Raw genomic sequence first — 20,563 nt, 5'->3', positions numbered from 1 at the left:
GTGACTACTAAAAGAACAAAAACAGAATAACCCAGGATGAAGGGGTGAGAACTGTTTGAAGTATAATAATATTAAAAATTATCTTTCATTTTCTAGTCACCTTCCAAAATGAAAACATGATGTCATTTCCCAAATCAACCTGTGTTGCTAGCTATTTACTGTGCTTTGAACACTTTAAAATTTATTTGCATGGCTTTTAATGTGGTTGCAATCCACTCTTTTCTTCTTTTACCTCTACCATTTTATCTTATTTGTTGATGTTCATAGATGTGCCATGAACTGCTGTGACTTTTATATTTACTTCATTTTGATCTTTCTACCATTCTATTTAAAAGATCCTTCCTCAAATTTTTGGTATTGTTATTGTCAATCTCCTTTAAGAACCAGGTCAAATGTCACCTTCTCTGTGAATTTTCCCTTAGGAGGCAAAAATAATTATTCTTTCATTACTTTGTTTATGCTTCTATCAAAATATAGGACACACTTAGGAGCAACATTAATTAGTGGCATTTGAATAATCAATAGTTCTTTTCAACTGGAACTAGGGTTCCAGGTAGAATAGTAACAAGTTTTGGGTCAACTGTTACAGGATAAAGGGAGAAAAGGGTGGGCTTGGCAGTTGTCAGATGAGATTATATAAATTTAGTCTGTGAGGGACCCAGATATATTTGTGGTGATTCTTGGGAGAATGAGCCATTTCTACAAAACATAACCTAACGGGCATGGAAAACAAGAATAAACAGCAAAAAGGAGTAGGTTAATGACAGGGAAACTCAAAGACAGAAGTTACTCAGAACCCATGCCAACAGCCTCTGTCAGAGTTTATCTGTGGCCAAAAATGGCCCTGCTGCCATAGCACCTAGAAATTGGAAAGTTTATGAGGAGAAAACATAAAAGACAAAAGCAAAACAAGGACCCACAATGGTCCAAACATCAAATGGATTACTAAGACAAGAATTCAAACCAAGGGAAACATGAGAGAAGAGTTGTCAGAATTAAACTCACCAGGGGAATGTCAGACTCCCGGACAAGAGAGGCTTCGTACCAAACTCCATTTTTTTGTGATAGAATTTTAACTCATTCCTTAGTTCAGTGATTCTTAAACCTGTATGATTACCACCATGACTGTTGTCTCTTAAACTACAAATCCAAATTTGTACACTTCCAAAGGCTTAGAATCAATAAATCTGTACTGAAAACAAACACATTAAAAGACAGATAAGGAAAGTCAGTCTAATATTTTCAGCCTGTTTTTTTCTAGGCTGGAAACATGGCACAATTAGGGTTAACTCATGTTTTCCCCTTTGTTTCTCTCCATTTATCTCGAGCTTTTAATTTCACCAGTGTTTCTATTGAAAAATTTTCTCATTTGTAGTATCTCACCTGAATTCTTGTTATTTTGTCCCTTGGATATCTTGCTCTAGGTGATGGGTTGTTTTATTTCTGTTTCAAGGAACAGTCCCAGGTGTCTGAAGATGTGTTTTCTTCCACTTTCCCAACAGTTCTCACCTCAAATCCCTGTTTGTAAGCAAGCTAGTATCTTTGGTTTTATTTCACTAGCACCAAGACTCTTCTTGACTCAACAGCTTCTACCCTCACATTTTTATCAACAGATTCATCAAGAATATTTGCAATTAATACGCTTATGCTAGTTTTAATGGTATGGTTTCAAAACTATAATTAACACTTCAGTATATAATTAATACTAACATTTCAACCATATATTAGAGCTGACAAATTTCTGATTAAATGAACGAACCGAATAAGTATTCAGCAAACATTTACCTACAACATTACAGCTGAAAAATTTCTGATTAAATGAACGAACTGAATAAGTATTCAACAAACATTTATCTACAACTACTGTCTGAACCATAGTAATTAGATGAAGACTGGGGGACAATGACAAATCAATTCCAAAAGCAAATTTACAATCTCTTGAAAATGAAAAAAGAAAGCCATAATGGAGCCCTGTTTTGATTTTAATGATTATAAAATACTAGCACGTATGTTAAACGCAGACCATGTATAAAGGGGTGTGTTATTATACTCAATTATATTTTAATGCAGAATAGGGCATTTTTTCCAGTAAAGAGTTACATAATAAATGTTTTCAGATTTGTGGGTCATATTCTGTTGAAGCTATTCAAACCTTCCATTATAATGTGAAAGCAGCCATGAACAAAATATAAAAGAATGGGTGTGGTTGTGCTTCGACAAACTTTGTTTACAAAAACCAGACAGGTGACTGAATTTGATCCCTTATATTATACTTTATTAGTGCCTGTTTTAGTGGACATGATTTGTCCATGGTATGTCACATATTGGTGCAATAAAACACTAAAAGATTTTCTTTTTTTAAAAACCCTTCTATATAATATGTACTGAAGATATGACAAACTTTGTATAAAATGTAGCAAGTTATTTCACAATATAAAAGTTCTAGAATTCATATCATCAAATATATTACATCCTCTATGCTGCATGATACAAGGAGAAAGGAAAGGGTTTATTAGTATGAAAATCTTCCTAACAAGTTGTTATGACTTTGTTAAATTCACATTTGTCAAGTGGAGCAAAAGGTGCTGGATGGTTAGGTCGTAGGCTAACAACAGACCACAAAAGAAACTGAAATAGAGAAGTTAATTACTCACAACTCCAGGAGGAAGCACACAGCACACCTTGAAAGGCTACCACGTAATTATTAGAAACTAGAAGAGGGAAGGAAGGATCCTTCCCTACTGCTTTCAGAGGAGCACAGCACTGTCAACAGTTTGGTTTTAGATTTCTAGCCTCCATAACTATGGAGGAATAAGTTTTTGTTGTTTCAAACCACCACATTTGTGGTGATTTGTTATGGCAGCCCTAGGTGGGATAATACTCAAATATATCTCTCAAAGCTGTGCTGAAGGGATTGTTCTCTGGATCCTCTCAGGTGATCTAGTTAGGCAGTAAGAAAACGGGTGACGTACAAAATCCGCTCCAGCATTCCTACCTCCTTAAGTCTTGGACCCCAAGGACCTTCTGTTATCTCAAATATTTTTATAAATATTGACCTTCATTGTATCCTAAATACCACACTGGCAATAGGATCATTAATCTCTTTAAATCTAATTGATCAGATTCCCAACCTTAAGTCTGTCCCCACAGAAACACTGCTGGCATCAAAAAACTTATTAATTTTGATATACTCAAGGGGAACAAAGAGCCACTACAATTTTTCAGGGAAGAGTTTAATAGAGGAATGTGAAGTCCATGTTGGAGAAAGGTCTGGAGTGGTCTTCAAACCGGAGCAGGTGAACAAGGTGGAGCTCGTGGAGAAGGCTAAGAAGCTGCTACATTTGGGTGCCGCAACCACAAAGAGGGAGATTTCTGGAGGGTGCCTCGGCTACTAGCGTCTTGGCTTCCAGTTGTAATGGCTTCTAAATTTCATCTAAACTCTTCTCGTTGACAAACCCTAACCCAACACCATACATTGAAAAGGAATTTGAGGAAACTAGTTCCCAGTTCTGTCAGCAAGTGATGAGTAGAAGTTAAAGGTGGCTATGACACAGGAACCTTCGATTCCAGTCTAATAACAACTCTCAAATATGCTTTTGCTCGTATCTTTTTCCTTAAAAACTGAGATAAGACACTCCCTTAAAATGTTTCCTTAAATTGTAGTTCTGTTTTGGATGTTTATTGACTCAAGTTAGTTTCTAAGTTTTATATGCCTGTAAGTAGGCAGGAAATTATTAATTTTCTCTAGAGTTGAATTTAGTATAAAGAAGAAATACAGGATTTTAGCAGCCATGTTGATGAGGTTTCAGTGAAACTGGCATTGAGGCATCTAACTTAAACATCATGACAAAAACAATACATTCCAATAGAGATCTCTCATACTTCAAGAAAGTTGATTAGTCTATATTCAATTGATAGCATCACATGATGGAATGTTTCATGTTTTTTTTTTTAAGTGTATTTATTTATTTTGAGAGAGACAGAAACAGCACAAGGGGGGAGGGGCAGAGAGAGAGGGAGACAGAGAATTCCAAGCAGGCTCCACACTGTCAGCATGGAGCCAGATGTGGGCTGGAACTCACAAAACCATGAGATCATGACCTGAGCTGAAACCAAGAGCTGGATGCTTAACTGAGTGAGCCACCCAGCCCCCCCAGAATGTTTCATGTGTAAGCACAGATTCAATTCTGCATTGTAGTTATTATTTTTCTAATAACAGGCTGGGCCACAAGATAAGGCAATGAGGTAGTGTTATATTTTTAGTTACGCCCTTAAAAAGGCAATACACTTCTTACTGATTCTCCTATTTTCAAGAAAATAATATGATGGCATAAAAAATTGATTAATAATTGCAAAATACTCCTAAAATCTTCCACTAATAATTATTTATCCACTTCTGATTATTTTTCTAGCTTTACTGAGAAATAATTAATATATAACATTGTGTGGTGTACAATGTATTAATTTGATACATTTATATATATTACAAAATGATTGCCACCATAGCATTAACTAACACTTCCACCCTCATACCTTTTGTGTGTGTGTGTGTGTGTGTGTGTGTGTGTGTGTGTGTGTTGAGAACAATTAAGATATATTCTCTTAGCAACTGTCAAGTATATAGGACAGTATTACTAGCTATAATCACCATGCTGCATATTAGAATCCCAGGACTTGTTAATCTTATAACTGGAAGTTGGTACCTTTTGACCAGTATCTCTCACTTTCCCCTATCACTATGCCCCTGATAACCACTTTTCTACTTTGTTTCTCCAAGTTCAGCTTTTTCAATTCCATATAGTCATGAAATCATACAGTATTTGTCTTTATCTGTCTGACTTACCTCACTTATCATAATGCTATCAAGGTTCATCCAAGCAAAATGCAGCATTTCTCATAACCAAACAATATTCCACATTATATATGCATCTTCTTTATCCATTCATCATTGATGGACCCTTTGGTTGTTTCTCAATCTTGGCTATTGTGAATGATGCTGCAATGAACATAGTGATGCAGATATCTCTTTAAGATCCTGTTTTCATTTCCTTTGGATATGTACCCAGAAGTGGGATTGCTGGATTTTATGGTAGTTCTACTTTTAATTTTTTTAAGAACCCCCATACTATTTTCCATAGTGGTTGCACCAATTTACATTCCCATCAACACCATTATAGGCATTCCCTTTTCTCCACACCCTCTACAACACTCCACACCCTCGACCATAAAGACATTTCTTATCTTTTTGATGATTGGCACTCTGACACGTGTGAAGTGATATCTCATTGTGGTTTGGATTTGCTTCCTCATGATTAGTGATGTCAAGCATCTTTTCATGTAGCTGTTTGGGAAAATGTCCATTCAGTTCCATTGCCCATTTTTAAATTGTTGTTTTGTTTTGTTTTGTTTTGTTTTGCTATGGAACTATATGAGTTCTTTATGTATTTTGGATATTGACCCTTTATCAGATATAATTTGCAAGTATCTTTTCCCATTCCATAGGTTGTCTTCTAATTTTGTTGGTTTCTTTTGCTGTGCAGAGATTTTCAGTTTCATGTAGTCACAATTGTTTATTTTTTCATTTGTTGCTTGTGCTATTGGTATCATATCCTGAAAATTGTCAAGGGGCTTTTTCCCTATGTTATTTTCTAGCAGTTTTATGGTTTTAGGTCTTAGGTTTTAAGACTTTAATCCAGGTCTCTGTTAACTGCAATAGCTCCTGCTGTGTGTCTTCTAGTAACAGCCTCTACTATTCTTCCTTGTTCCCAGCTCTATACATCTTAGTTTTGCTGATCTGGGTGGGGTGAAAACACAGAGAGATCTTCATGCAGTGCCCCAAGAGGCTGGAGAAGGTGCTTGCTCACTCTGTTTTTCCTTTCCTGGCAAGAAGAACTCATTCCACCTGGCAAGTAAGTTCCTTCTTGTTGTCCAACATTCCTGGCTTGAGGGATGAGATGCTACAGGCAAACTGAAGTCTTCCTTCTCTTTTATGTGATATTTTCAGTTTTTCCCACTGTATGGCTAACACTTTCTAAGTGGACTCTACAGGTCTCCCAGAGTTGTTTATGTTCATGGATAGTTGATCTTTTCTGGAGAACAGGAAAACTGGGTTCTCCCACATTGCCATGTTTTTGCAACCCTTCCACTAATTTTCAGATGAATGAGATTATTTCATAAAGCAATGGTGTTTAATATGTTTAAGTTAGCAACTAATCAACTTCTTTTTCTTCCTCACTATTATAAAAAATATAACTCTCTTTTCCTGGTTGTAACAGAATTTCAAAGAGTGAAATTCGGTTTGCTCAAGTATTCATACATTGACCATCCATCTTCTTGCTATTTCCCTCAAAGAAGATCAACAGAAACCAAACAAGCCTGGGATTTTGACTATAAGGAGTCCTGAAGTCTCAAAAGAAGAGAAATTAATACCTTAAAAAGAAATGGAGGACCCAAGTTAGAATAAAGGGACTTGTATCCCATATTTGGAGGAACATGTATGTTTTGTAGTTACAGATGTGGTCTCTTCTGATGACCCTTAGGGTTACTGCCACCTCTTCCATAATATGTCCCATGTCTCCATTGTTAGAGACAAACTACAGAACGAAAGAATCATGAGAAAGTACTCTTTTAGGTTCATACATTAGTGTATTTTGAGGGTAGCTAACACTGTATGAAATCAGAATTCAGCTTTCACAGGCGGAAAATTCTCAAATCCAGTCATTCAGCAATTATTCTTTTTGATTATCTCCTATTCAGGATACTCTATTAGAAAAAAACAGATAATAGTCAAATTTAAATGCTACCATGATTCTTTTACAACATAATATTCATGTATATTTGGAGAACTTTGGTCTGTTACATTATTTTCAACACATTAGGTTTTAGAATAAGTATCATTTAGGAGAAAAGCCTAAGTAATTACACTTGAATTACATCAAATTTTAAGCTGTCAGGTCACTGAGGAGTAGAGATGTAGCATTTTTACATTTGTGTGCCTGCTGTAATGATATATTCCAGTTAAAGCCGTGAAAAGAGGTCAGTGAAGCTAAAAGGAACATAATTTCCAGAACAATATCATAGCAGTAAAGAGCAGAAGGTCTAGCATTAAATGGCTTGATTTGAGACCAGTCTCTCATCGTCTTCAAAAATTCCTCCCATTGAGAACTTTGGGAATTTATATAATTTTGCAGGGCTTGATTTTCTTTTTATAAAAATAATGGTAATGGTAATTCCATCCTCATACATAAAATATGTAAACATTTAAAGTCACAGTATGCCCATGGTAGACATGCAACAGGGTAATTAGTATGGCTTGTTAAAATTTCAAATATATTTAGTCCAATTAAATGGAAACATGGAATATGCATTTTGGCCTTTAGATATCGATGTTTCCTCAAGTGCAGGGTCAATTGCTGTATGATTCAGCTGTAGACGTTCTTGCATTTGTAACCTGGATGTGTCATATTTTTTCAGGGTTTAAAGTAAAGCTTCCTACTTACGCCTTACCGCAAAAGTGAAGTTTTGGTTACCTATGTGTTTTTTTTTTTCCTCTCCTTCCTTTCTTTCTTCCCTCCTTTTGTCCTGCCTTCTTCTCTTTTCCTTCCTTCCTTTTTTTTTTGTTTTCACTGCATTTATTACTAACAATAATGGTGTTTTTCTTTTATTCTTGTCATTCTCAAAAACCATGTTCATTGTTTGATGGATAACCTATTCTGGAATTTATCAATCTTGAAATTTCAAAATCGATTTAGCACTAACAATATAAAAATATAATAGTAAAAGTAGATGTGCTAATTTATGAATCTCTGTTAAATTATCAAAAAAATACATGCCTTTTTAAAAAAGATACATGTTATGTTTTTAGCTTTTGAAATTAAATATTATAAATAGCATCAAATGTTTAAAACATCTTATTGAAAGTTTTTGGTAGTTGAAACCTGATTTTAACTTAAGTAACATATAATTTTAATTATTTATGTTTCCCCTTTAACCTTTCACTATCACTGCCATCCTTTTCCTCCCATAAGCACATAATCTTCAGATTTTGTTACATTTTTGTTTACACAGTATCATCTCACTGAAAGGAAATCTAGAACAAAATGCCAAGATCAAAGTGAGGATGCAGTGAAGGATCGTGACTGTCACTGTACTTCACAAAGGCCCCTTATTTAAAGTGTTTTCTCAAAACTAAAAACAACAATAATGAAATAGTCAAACTACAAGTATCACTACTTTCAAATGTTTTGCATTTACTACTTTAAGGCAATAGAAAAAAGTTAAAGTGTATATCCTATTCCCCAGAAATAACTGTTCAAAACAGATTTTTCCCATAAGGTTTACATTACTGGTTGAAATTTCTTCCCAACCTTACATTACAGTCCATAAATTTTTATTTGTTTAAATGACAATATAGATGTGAGGGACTTTACTATGAGCTGTAGAGGATCTGAATCATAATTATATGGTTTTAAGAGGCACAGAAAAACTGACAGCTACTGGTTTACTATAACTGCCTCTATATGCCTCAGATTTGAATATAGTAAGAGATTACAATGGATGATGGAGAGGGACACAGCGTGAGAGATAAAAATACTCTTCTATATTAATTATAAATTGATGGTGCAAAAACAATGGAGACCCTATTCTCAGTTTTTGACAGAATGCAAAAGTGCCGGTTTTCTTGAGATGGTAGAAGATGGGTGGGAAAAGGGGCGCTGGGACTCCTACATACAATCGCATTCACTACAAATCAATGGCTTATAATCAAATGACAACTGGGATCCCTGCTACACGGGATCAGTTCTGTTTATATAACGAGCAAAACATACTACCTAAAAAAAAATAAATTCTACTTTTGTTTTTAACTGCTTTTTCCACATTGGTTTTCCACATTTTTTTCTAATATTCTAGCATTTCTGTAGATGGTGATGGCAGCAGTGAAGTAACACTGTAACTCTGATAGAGTGAAAGAATCGAATTAGTTATTCCAAATTCTTGAAAGCAAGCATCATGCCCTGAACTTGCTTTACATTAATGGTGGCTCTTTGCAAGAGAGCACGCAAACTGGAGAACAGTAAGTCTCTATTATGCAATTTTTGATACAAAATCAATTTGTTTGCTTTAGATTAGTAACGACCCTCTCTTTTATATTCATAAACTCATGAATATAACTCTCAGTTATAAGATGAGTTGATAAGAATGAAGGATGGACTTAGCAAAAGTCAATTTTCACCAGACAGCAATAGACTGTGCATCAAAACTGTACTGAAACAGAGGACACTAAAATGAGAAATAAAAGTAAGAAGACATAGAAAGTAAAGGTACAATATAAGTTTACAAGTATTTGCAGCCAGAGTTGTCCAAGTCCTAATGAGAAAGGCAGTAACTGGACATTCATCCAGTATCACAGGCAGTCCACAAGTCAGCAAAATACGTGTGGTAATGAACCAGAGAAAGTAAAAAACAGGTATAACAGCTGAAGAAGAAAACAATCCGTGAATATTTTATAAGCCCATTAAAACCAGGACATTTTGAAATGGGAAGAATGGTATATTGACGTCAAATGGACAAGATAATTTGTTACAGATTTGTTATTAGATATCTCTAATACTAATCACCACCGACATCATCATCATAGCTAAAAGTCATTGAGTACCTACTATGAGTCAATCAGCTCCTCCAGGAGCTGTAAGAGTTCCCACAGCCTTACTATGAGATCAAATAATTTGCCTTAAGTTACATAGAATTAGTTTCAAATCTCAGTTTTTCTACTTCATTCATCAGTAGAACTTTGGCAAATAGTTTAACCCTTTAACCCTTTGCTTAATCATGACATATTACATTAGATCAGTTTTGCTGTTTAAAAAAACGTACTTTATTTGCTGTACATCATTTGCATCATTGATGCAGTATTTTACTCTTAAAGAACACTGTGTTTGCTTATGAATGTTTAAATATAATATCCTTTTATTGAGTTTACTTCTTCTTTGACATTTCTTTTAGGGTTTACATGCAACAGTCATTTTTTATTCTTTCCTAAATACTAAATATTTTACCTCAAATTCACACTTAGCATATCGGTTCTACAAAGAAATGCCTACAAACTGATCTACTGGCTTATGTATAGGATATAGTTGTTGGGTTTTTTCTAGGATGATTTCTAAAAATATTTTGGTAGTATATCACTAATTTGACAAGCTATCAAGTTGTAAAACTCTGGTAAAAGCAAAATACTATATGGTTTTATTTGCCCATGTTAAAGACTGAAGTCCAGCATATCTATATAATAAAAAAAAAAAAAACCCCAGAAAATATACATTAAGCATCTATACAGCTTACTTCTCATTCCCAAGATTATGTTGGAGTATATAAAATACCCCCAACTTTATACATTTTTCTAACAAAGAGGATACTCATATAGCAAATTTAAATCATAATCTTAATCTTTTATTTCAGCTGTAGAACAAATAATTTAATTTTAAAGCAGATTTATCTTCCTAAATAGGCTAAAATTTTTGAAATATGATCAATTGATTAATCAGGTTATTGGATGATTTGAAAGTGCCTAAAAACAGAAAAATAATCCTACTCCACCATTCCATGAGGTAGAATTGGAACAAAAGTCTTTAAAACTGTATATAATTGTCAGATATAAAAAAAATGGAAAACTTATAGGATATAATATAGAAAACTTATAGAATATAGCATCTAGATTCAGTTATTCATTCTAATAACTATTACCTAGTTCAGGGAACTTGTATTAATATTGGTATTCCTTCCACTCATTGCAGCCTCTTGGATATCAAAGTCATGATACATAGATGCAGAGAGGTTCCCCTACTCCATTTATTCTGAACAGTTTGTTTTCCTCCTTGGTAGTTTTTACAATGAGGGAAAAAGGAGACGACATATTAGATCTCTCATTCAGTGAAATTTCTGTTTAGCCTACTACTAAAAATTTTACTTTTTTAATAAATTTCTTCTTCCATCCAGCTTCAAGATACATGTTTATCTGCATTTTTCAATTTTGGTACTTTGCTATTCTGATAACAGAGAAGGGTGTGTATTTTAAAGCTGTCATCTGGAAATGAGTCTGTCTATCTATATTTTCTGTATCACTGGCAGGTAGGCCAAAGAGTTTTTCTACCAAATTATATTCCCAGCAGGAGTAGATGTAGACACTCTAACAAACTCTGGGCACAGTGTCATCTGTATCTGTGAAAGGGACCAATCTGCATGCCATCTGGCACCAGAGACTTGAACTACTTGAAGTCATATTGGAGACATTTTGGCTCTGGCAATCAGGGTTACGGCTATGTGGTAAGTTAAATGCTTCCCATAGAGCTTCTGACAGGAGTATTATAACCCTAAAAAAGACAAACTGGGTGGTATCATTGGGCTGGCTAGAATTACGGTAAAAAAAATAAAGACAACTAAGTTGGGAATTTCTCTTTTTGTGAAAAATCCAGAAGGGCCTATGTGTCATAATAATTCACAATATTTAAGTTTATCCTTCAAAAATAGACTACTTTTAAAAATAAAGGTATTAGCCTTCAGACTCAATAAAAAAGGATAAGAATGTTCTTTTCAAGGTGCAGCATACTGTGTCTGTAAGTAACAGCTTGAGAGAAAATTACAGTCATTAGGGTGCAATGGTAAAGAGTTTTATTTCTATTTAATTCAAATTAAATCTGATTCAAAATACACGGGGAACAGGGGTGGTTACTGCCAGGGATGCTATTAAAGCTTCTGTTCAGCACTTCTGCAGTCTCTTTTTAAAAATGAGACTGACGGTATCATCCCCACCATTGCCCTTCTGTTTACTCTCCCTTCACTACTACCCTAAACACAACTGCTTTTGGTTGGAAGTAGAATCAGGGAGACAAGATGAAAGGCAAGAGAAGGAAGGAATGAGTGGAGACAATTAAATATCACTGCTGAGAGAATAAGTTTAAAAAATTTTACTCACCATTTCCAAGACTGGCTGTATTTTTTTTTAATGTTTGTTTATTTTTTTATTAAAAAAAATTTTTTTTAATGTTTATTTATTTTTGAGACAGAGAGAGACAGAGCATGAACGGGGGAGGGGCAGAGAGAGAGGGAAACACAGAATCGGGAGCAGGCTCCAGGCTCTGAGCCATCAGCCCAGAGCCCAACGCGGGGCTTGAACTCACGGACTGCGAGATCGTGACCTGAGCTGAAGTCGGACGCTTAACCGACTGAGCCACCCAGGTGCCCTGTTTATTTATTTTTGAGAGAGAGAGAATGTAAGCAAGAGAAGGGTTGAGACAAGGACAGAGAGAATCCCAGGTAGGCTCTGCCACTGTTAGAGTTGAGCCCAATGTTGGGCTTGATCTCACGAACCATGAGATCATGACCTGAGCCAAAATCAAGAGTCACATACTTAACCAACTGAGCCTCCCAGATGCCTCCCCACTCAAGAGTTTTTTTTTTTTTTTTTTTCAATTTTTTAAAACTTTGTTTTTAATGGGGGCGCCTGGGTGGCTCAGTTGGTTAGGTGTCCAACTTCGGCTCAGGTCATGATCTCATGGTTTGTGAGTTGGAGCCCCGCATCAGGCTCTGTGCTGACAGCTTAGGGCCTGGAGCCTGCTTCGGACTCTGTGTCTCCCTCTGTCTCTGCCCCTCTCCTGCTTGCACTCTGTCTCTCTCTCTCTCAAAAATAAATAAAACATTAAAAAAATTTTTTAAATTTGTTTTTAATGTTTGTTTATTTTTGAGAGAGAGAGAGAGAGAGATTGCAAGCAGGGGAGGGACATAAAGAGAGGGAGACACAGATTCTGAAACAGGCTCCAGGCCCTGAGCTGTCAGTACAGAGCCCGATGTGGGGCCTGAACTTACAAACCTGAGATCATGACCTGAGCTGAAGTTGGATGCTTAACTGTGTGAGCCACCCAGTGCCCCTAAGACTGGGTTTTTAAAAGAAACTCTGTACTTGGTTTGTGATGCCATCATTTTTAAATTAATTTAGGTATTAATGTAATATCTTTTTTTTCTTACAACAACTTGCTCGTGATAAAGTAATTTTCATATAAATGTCTACCAACTTTCAATAAAATAATTAATGTATTTGTTTGAAATTTTGTTCCCAACATTTCAGCTTAGTTTCTGCCCATGATAATTTGCTTAATTCTCTCTATTTAGTTTTTGGCCCTTTTATTCATATCAGCCACAGAAATGTTATCTCTAGTAAAGCATTCCTCCTCTTTCCTTCCTTCATTTCTTCCTTCTTCCCTTATTACTATCTTTGTTTCATTATCTTTCACTCATGGAAATAGATTTTATTAGTTTCCTGTGGCTGCTATAACCACAAACTTCGTGATTTAAAATAACACAAACTTAATATAACAAAATTTGACTGACAGTTCTGGAAGTAAGAAGTCTTGAAAATGACCTGTCAGCAGGGCTGTATTCTTTTAGGAGATTCTAAGGGAAAATCCATTCCTTTCCTGTCCTAGCTTCTAAAAGCTATCCATATCTCCTGGCTTATGTTCCCCCCTCCCCATCCCTAATAATGGCACCACAATGACCTCTGCCTCCATTGTCTCCATCTTATAAGGACACTTGTGATTATACTGGGCTCACTTGGAAAATCCAGAATAATTTCTCTATCTCTATAAAATTCTTATTTTAGTCACATCTGCAGTGTTCTCTTTGCCCAGTCAAGTAATGTATCCATAGATTCTGGGGATCAGGACACAGACAACTTTGTAGGGATATTGTTTTGCCTACCACATACATAGAGGGCACCAAGTGATCATATCAGAAGGTAACAATTTCTACCAGTGTTAACTGCCATGTCAGTGTGAAAAATGGTGTAATGGTGCTATAATCATCAGTGTGAAAATAAAAGAAATTTCATTTACAATGGATTTGAGAAGGGGTGCCTGGGTGGCTCAGTCAGTTAAGCATCCAACTCTTGATTTTTGGGTTAGATCATGATCTCATGGTCAATGAGATCATGCCCTGTGTCAGGTTCTATGCTGATGGTACAGAGCCTGCTTCGGATTCTCTCTCTCCCTCTCTCTCTCTCAAAATGAAAAAATAAAATGGATTTGAGAAGTGCTGAAGGGGGAGCTCTCATGCAGGTTCCATTGCTGTAGCCTGCATAACCAGCAGGAAGAAAGATAAGAATTATCTTGACAAGGGACGACATTTTTCACACAGAAATTTCATCTACTGCTTTTTGGAAAAGTAGGAAGATCCCTCTCTGTTACAGCAACAACTCACTAACCACTGCTCACAGCCAACCAGAGATTGCCGTACCTCAAACTCTTGTTCTTTTCCAGTGACCTTGTGTTCAAAGCAACCCTCTCCAATTTCCTCCTAAAACCTAATAAAAGCTGACCTCCCCTTTGTCTATTTGTGCTTGCCTATGGTTCACCACAGCTTGCATGTCCCTAACTGCAATTTCTCTGCTATTCCCAAACAAAATCATTCTGCTAGTAAAATAACTGGCTATTTTATTTTTAAGGTTGACATCAGCAATATTCTCTCAGATGGAAGGAAATGGAAGGAAATCACTTGCCTGGCTCTAGAGAATCATTGATTCACTTATATAGGAGTCTTATTGAACAGTCCTGAGGCAATACAAGAAATAATCTCTCTTCTCAAGAAGCTTAAAACCTACTATCAGTAAAAAGGTATGCAAGTAGATAATTATAAGAGTAGGCAAAGTGGTTAATGCCTTAAGAGATGAATCAAACACATCAGCAAACAGAGAAAATACTTCCAATTAGGCTTACTGGTGAAGGCTTTATTTTCATTTATTTATTTAGCAAATAGTTATACAGCTCTTACTTTGTGCCAGACATTATTCTACATATTTTTCACATTTTACTCATTTCAGTCTTATAGCAATCCTCTGTGAAACACATCAGTATCATCCTAATTTTACAGATGAGAAAGCTCAGACACAAATAGGTTAAGAAAGTTAAGTAAAATCACATACTTAGAAAGAAGTCTGAACCCAGGCAGTCTGGCTCCAGATTCCCTTTCTTAACCATTACACTAAGCTACCTTCTAGAGTGAGCCAACAGACCCTCATAAGTTTTGTATTAAAAAGTCTGGGTGGCTCAGTTGGTTAAGCAACTTTGACTCAGGTCACGATTTTGTGGTTCCTGAGTTTGAGCTCCGCATGGGGATCCCTGCTGTCAGCGCAGAGCCTGGGTGATAAAACAGGAAAGCAAAGGACACACCAATTCAGTTGAGTATCATAGCTCAATTATCTAGAATAGTATGAAATATGTAGCTATATATAATTCTGTACCCACACATTCATAGATGAGCAAAATTCCAAACAATTGGATCATTCTAGCTATCTAAGAGCATCTTAAAACTCTGAAATTTCCTTAGTCTGAACCTTGAGTCAGGCACAAACATGAAGTCCATAGAATTTTGGTTTGAAGAATTTTGGTTTAGTAGCAATTACCTGTCACGTTATTTAGATTATTTCAAGTCTGAAAATTACTCTCAGTTCTTACAATATATTTTTCTCATCATAAGAATTATTAAATTATATGTAACTTCATATAAACATTATACTGGTAAATAGCTTTAGAATCAGACATACCTGGGTTTGGATCACATCTCTGCTACTGCCAGTTGTGTGTAACATATGTGTCTCCTGAGAGCTTCATTTTTTTTGTCTGTAATGTGGGTACAGAAACAATTACTTCTTCGAATGGAAGTTAAATAGTGCATATTGAAACACATAGTGCAGAACCTGGCTGGCACCTATTAATTGCTCAGTAACTTTTAGCTGCTATTACTACTATAGCCAATTTTTTATAATTTTTATAATGACATAATATGGCAAGGATTGCATTTTAATGTAATAACAACAGAGCAAACTGAAAATTTTCAATGTTTAAGAAAGTGTATTTTTGAACAATGCTAAAGGAAGTGGCAAAGTACAGAAGTTAGTTAAACAAATTTCTGAATAAGATACACTGGGTCCGAACTCTATCTTCATGACTTACTATACTTACATCTGTGTGACTCTGAGTATGCCAATTAGCTTTCTCAGTCTAATCTTGGCATTCAAACGAGATATGAATAATACCATACATTTAATACATAATACATATGAAAAATTAATACACTGCCAGAAATATAGTACTCAGTAAATAACTAAATTTTTGTTTAACAATTCTAATTGGACTCTTATTATTTCTAAGTATTATTTGTGATAAAATATTCAAAAGTGATAACAGAAAGGTAGAAAGATAGCAAATTTTTGGCACATCAGTGTTTGATCAAGAATTTACTAATGATTTTAAGATAACGTATTCTTTACATCATTTACATTACATATGACCCATATTTTACATTGGGTCATAATAGATTTTGACAAAGATAAATTGTATCTTTATGGTTTTTTTTCCCCCACTACATAGGTGTATGCCTAAATTAACCCATTTTTTTTATGAAAGCAGTCAAATTCATCACTGTTTTAGGACAACTGTGTTTCCAAAAAATACAAGCTAAAAGTAGCATAGAATCCAATTTTGTTGACGTTAGATTTTTAGAATTTATTTACACAGTCTAATTAGTAGTTGCTGACTGAATCAAAGAAATCAGTTTGGAAAAATTAGTACATTCCCTGGCATCTGTTCTTGGGTCATTATTTACTGAATCTTCACTTTTACAGCAGGAAGGGCAATTATTATAGTTAATTGATAAACTAAGTGTGTCCATCAGCAAGAAAGAGTTGATTTTAAAACTGCAATGAGTCTGAAAATTTTAAAGAACATATTCAGGCAGTCTCAGATTTATATATAGACTCCCTCAATTTATGATGGGGTTACATCCTGGTAAGCCTATCATAAATTGGAAATACCATAAATCAAAAATGCATTTAAGACATCTAATGTAGCAAACATCATGGCCTAGCTTAGCCTACCTTACACATGCTCAGAACACTTATATTAGCCTACTAGTTGGGCAAAATCACCTAACACAAAACCTATTTTCTAATAAAGTATTGAATATTTCATGTAATTTACTGAATACTGTGCTGAAAGTGAAAAATAGAATGGTTGTACAGGCACAGAATGGTTTCAGTATAATTGTTATTTACCCTCGTGATCACGTGGCTGATCGAGAGCTGTGGCTGCCATTGTCCAGCATCACGAGAGAGGACTCTCCCACATAACACTAGCACAGGAAAAGGTCAAAATTCAAAGTACAGTTTCTACTGAATGCTTATTGCTTTTGCACCATCATGAAGACAAATAAATCATAGGTTAAACTATCATAAGTTGGGGTTCATCTGTATACAGCCTCCTTAATACCAATAATTTTGGCTAGCACTCCCTGAGAATTTCTAGGGCCACTTTACAAGTACCACATTATCTGACACATTAAAATTTATGTATAGATAATTTACCCCCACCCTTATTTTTCAGATGAGTAAACTGAGGTTTATCTGAGTTAAAAATTTTGCTCAAGTCATATCATTGATAAGTGGAAGATCTGGGACTTGAATTCAGGTATGGCCACTTCTAAATCTCATATTTCTAACTATTATATTTTTAATATCTTTACAGATAATCACAGAAAATAATAACTCTAAAGATAATAACAAGAAATATCTGCTTTGGTATGCTGTCAATAAATAATACTTTTATCTTCCAAAGCGCATCATACAATGTTCTTTACTTCTATCCTTGCCACCTTCTTCATCATTAGGATTCCCTCATCATTGTTGTTGGCTGGGGCCCCTGCATTCCTCTCAACTCCCCACCCTCTCAGCAATGGCAGACCCATCCCATTTATTTTCTAGCCTGACCCCCTTTACTCTTTGACTGCTTCTCTGCTGTCCTAAATGTCTGGAGTAAGATGTCCTGGGAGAGAACACCAGAATAGGTAATTCCCACTTTCTCCATTGCAAGCGTCGAAACACTAATTTTGGATGCTACATAACAACTTTGATACAATGATTAGTATGTTCAGTATGATCATATTAATGGGATTTTCTGTGAAAAGTAGATTAAAATAGATTTCTGTAAAAAGTAGATTAAAAATACATTCATTTGATATATTTACATACTCAAAAAATCTCTGCTTTTTAAGAAATTATTGTTTTAAAAAAATTTTTTTTAACATTTATTTATTTTTGAGACAGAGAGAGAGAGAGAGAGAGAGTGAGCGAGCATGAACGGGGGAGGGTCAGAGAGAGAGGGAGACACAGAATCTGAAACAGGCTCCAGGCTCTGAGCTGTCAGCACAGAGCCCGACATGGGGCTTGAACTCAGGGACCGCGAGATCATGACCTGAGTCAAAGTTGGATGCCTAACCGACTGAGCCACCCAGGTGCCCCAAGAAATTTTTTTTTAATGCTTATTTATTTATTTTTGAGAGAGAGAACATGCGCACATGAGCTGGGGAGGGGAAGAGAGAGAGGAAGGCAGAGAATCCCAACCAGGCTCCATGCTATCAGCACAGAGCCCCACGTGGGGCTAGAACTCAGATCATGACCTGAGCGAAAACCATGAGTCAGACCCTAAACTGACTAAGCCACCCTGGCCCCTTTAATAAATTCTTATCACTTTCAAGGTTAATTCCAACAGATAATTAAAGTCAAATCAAAGGAGGGAGATTTTAAAATTCTAGCCAGAGTTTTAATATTGAATACAATGTATTTGTAACATATGGATGGAGAGGTTTTAGTGTCAGGCTAGCCTCAAGTTAGCTATTAATCCTGAAAAAAATTGATTAATCTTTTTGGATTTGTAAATCCTTATCAGTAGAATGAGATATTTTTGCAATGGAAGAATTAAGTAGTCTTCTGTTACCTATATTTGGTATATCTAGAATAAGTCAATTTTCAAGATGGAGCAGGAAACAACTCCTAGATAAAAAAATCAAAACTATAACAGAACAAAGAAAATACTTGCAAATAAAAATCAGAAAGAACAAAATAAAAATGTTTAGATTCAGATCATTGCTGTGCCACAAAGACTCTCCAAAGTTTGAAAAAATAAAACTTACCAGATTTGGCCACATATTTAAAACTCATTGAATATGGTGACTGAGAATCAGATAGGCATACAGAACAACAGATTAGACCAGCAGTTCTCAACTGGGGCCTATTTAAACCTCCAGGGACATTTGGCAATGTCTTGAGACACTTTTAGGGTGTCATCACTGAGAGTTAGAGTGCTAATAGAATCTAGTGGATAGAAGCCAGGGTGCTGCTACACATCTAATAATGCCCAGGACAGTCTTTTCCCACCTAAAACGAATTACACAGCCCCAAATATTAATTGTGCCAAGGATGAGAAATCTTGATAAATATCAAGATAAAATATCCAAATGGGTAAACAGTTTACAAAAAATAGAACTTCTACCAGCCAGTGCAATGCAATAAAACCAAGGGGTACCAAAAGGTTAAAACAGCTAATATTGTTTTTTAATTTATTTTTAATTTTAAATTATTATTATTATTATTATTATTATTATTATTATTATCTGAGAGTGAGTGAACAAGCAGGAGAGGGGAAGAGGGAAAGGGAGAGAGAGAATATTAAGTAGGCTCCATGCCCAGCACAGGGCTCAATGTCACAATTATGGTATCATGAGCTGAGCCAAAATCAAGAGTCAGATGCTCAATCAACTAAGCCTTCTCTGCCCACCTGCCAAGCTTCCCTATTTTTTAAATTACTTTCCTCTTAGATAGATATAAATTATTTAGGTTACCTGTAGAATTATAATCAAATTGGATTTATCAAACACTTCCACCCCCGTCCTCATCAAATATTTGTAAGTATGGTTTCATTACATATTTTGTTATGAAAGATCAATGACTAAATGGTGGTGGCACAATAAGATGAGATAATAAATTGAATTGTGTGAGGAAGGATATATGTGGAGAAATAAAGAGGAAAAAGAAACAAATTAAAGACTAACTGAGGTAAGCAATATGAGAGGCATTGACACTTCAAACAGAAAGAGTAGGCTATCTCTGAGTTTGATTCGTGTGTGTTTACTAAGTTGCTACTACTTATCCAAATATTTACATATATATTTGGACCAAGAGTAAGATATTTTTATTATGACTATGAACACTAAATAGTAATAGCATGAGCCTCAAGTAGAACTAGTCTCAATATTGTAAGTGCTATTCATTATTATTAGCTATTATGTCATTGTGTCAAATTCTTAATTTACTCAACAGTAACATGGTGCAAATAATATTATGTGTTTCATAGGGTTTTTCAGGAATAAATTATATGGTATACAAAAAGTGTTTATTTTAATATTTATCTTATTCTTCATGCTCATTAAATATTAGATATTATAAGTTTAGACAATGGTGTTTATGATAATGACCTATGAGGATGTGGTAGGTATGACACTAAGATGAGCAGAAATGGCCAATAGGAAGAATGAGTCCAATCTGACCAGGAAAGCATGTTATATGAAATAGAGTGGACTAGGCTAGAGAAATAGATGGTTATGACAAGATCGGTATGATATCAAGCTTGCAGCAAGTCCAGGAGTCTTCTAAGAAATATTATTAGTTGCTTACCAAAGGACTAGT

General features: G+C 35.3%; 1 long non-coding RNA gene across 1 annotated transcript in view; it reads right to left on the bottom strand.

Moving 5' to 3' along the window:
* LOC131509042 (uncharacterized) overlaps positions 1 to 15,667 on the bottom strand; it is an 88,362-nt gene extending 72,695 nt beyond the window's left edge. The window contains exon 1 of the long non-coding RNA XR_009260272.1: positions 15,590 to 15,667. This is a non-coding gene — a long non-coding RNA (uncharacterized LOC131509042). The remainder of the gene's footprint in view (positions 1 to 15,589) is intronic.
* Between the last annotated feature and the right edge of the window lie 4,896 nt (positions 15,668 to 20,563).

Source organism: Neofelis nebulosa, chromosome 4, assembly GCF_028018385.1.
Source record: "Neofelis nebulosa isolate mNeoNeb1 chromosome 4, mNeoNeb1.pri, whole genome shotgun sequence".
NCBI lineage: Eukaryota > Metazoa > Chordata > Mammalia > Carnivora > Felidae > Neofelis > Neofelis nebulosa.
Note: the sequence above shows the minus strand (reverse complement) of the source record. Positions and strands in the feature narration are given on the sequence as shown.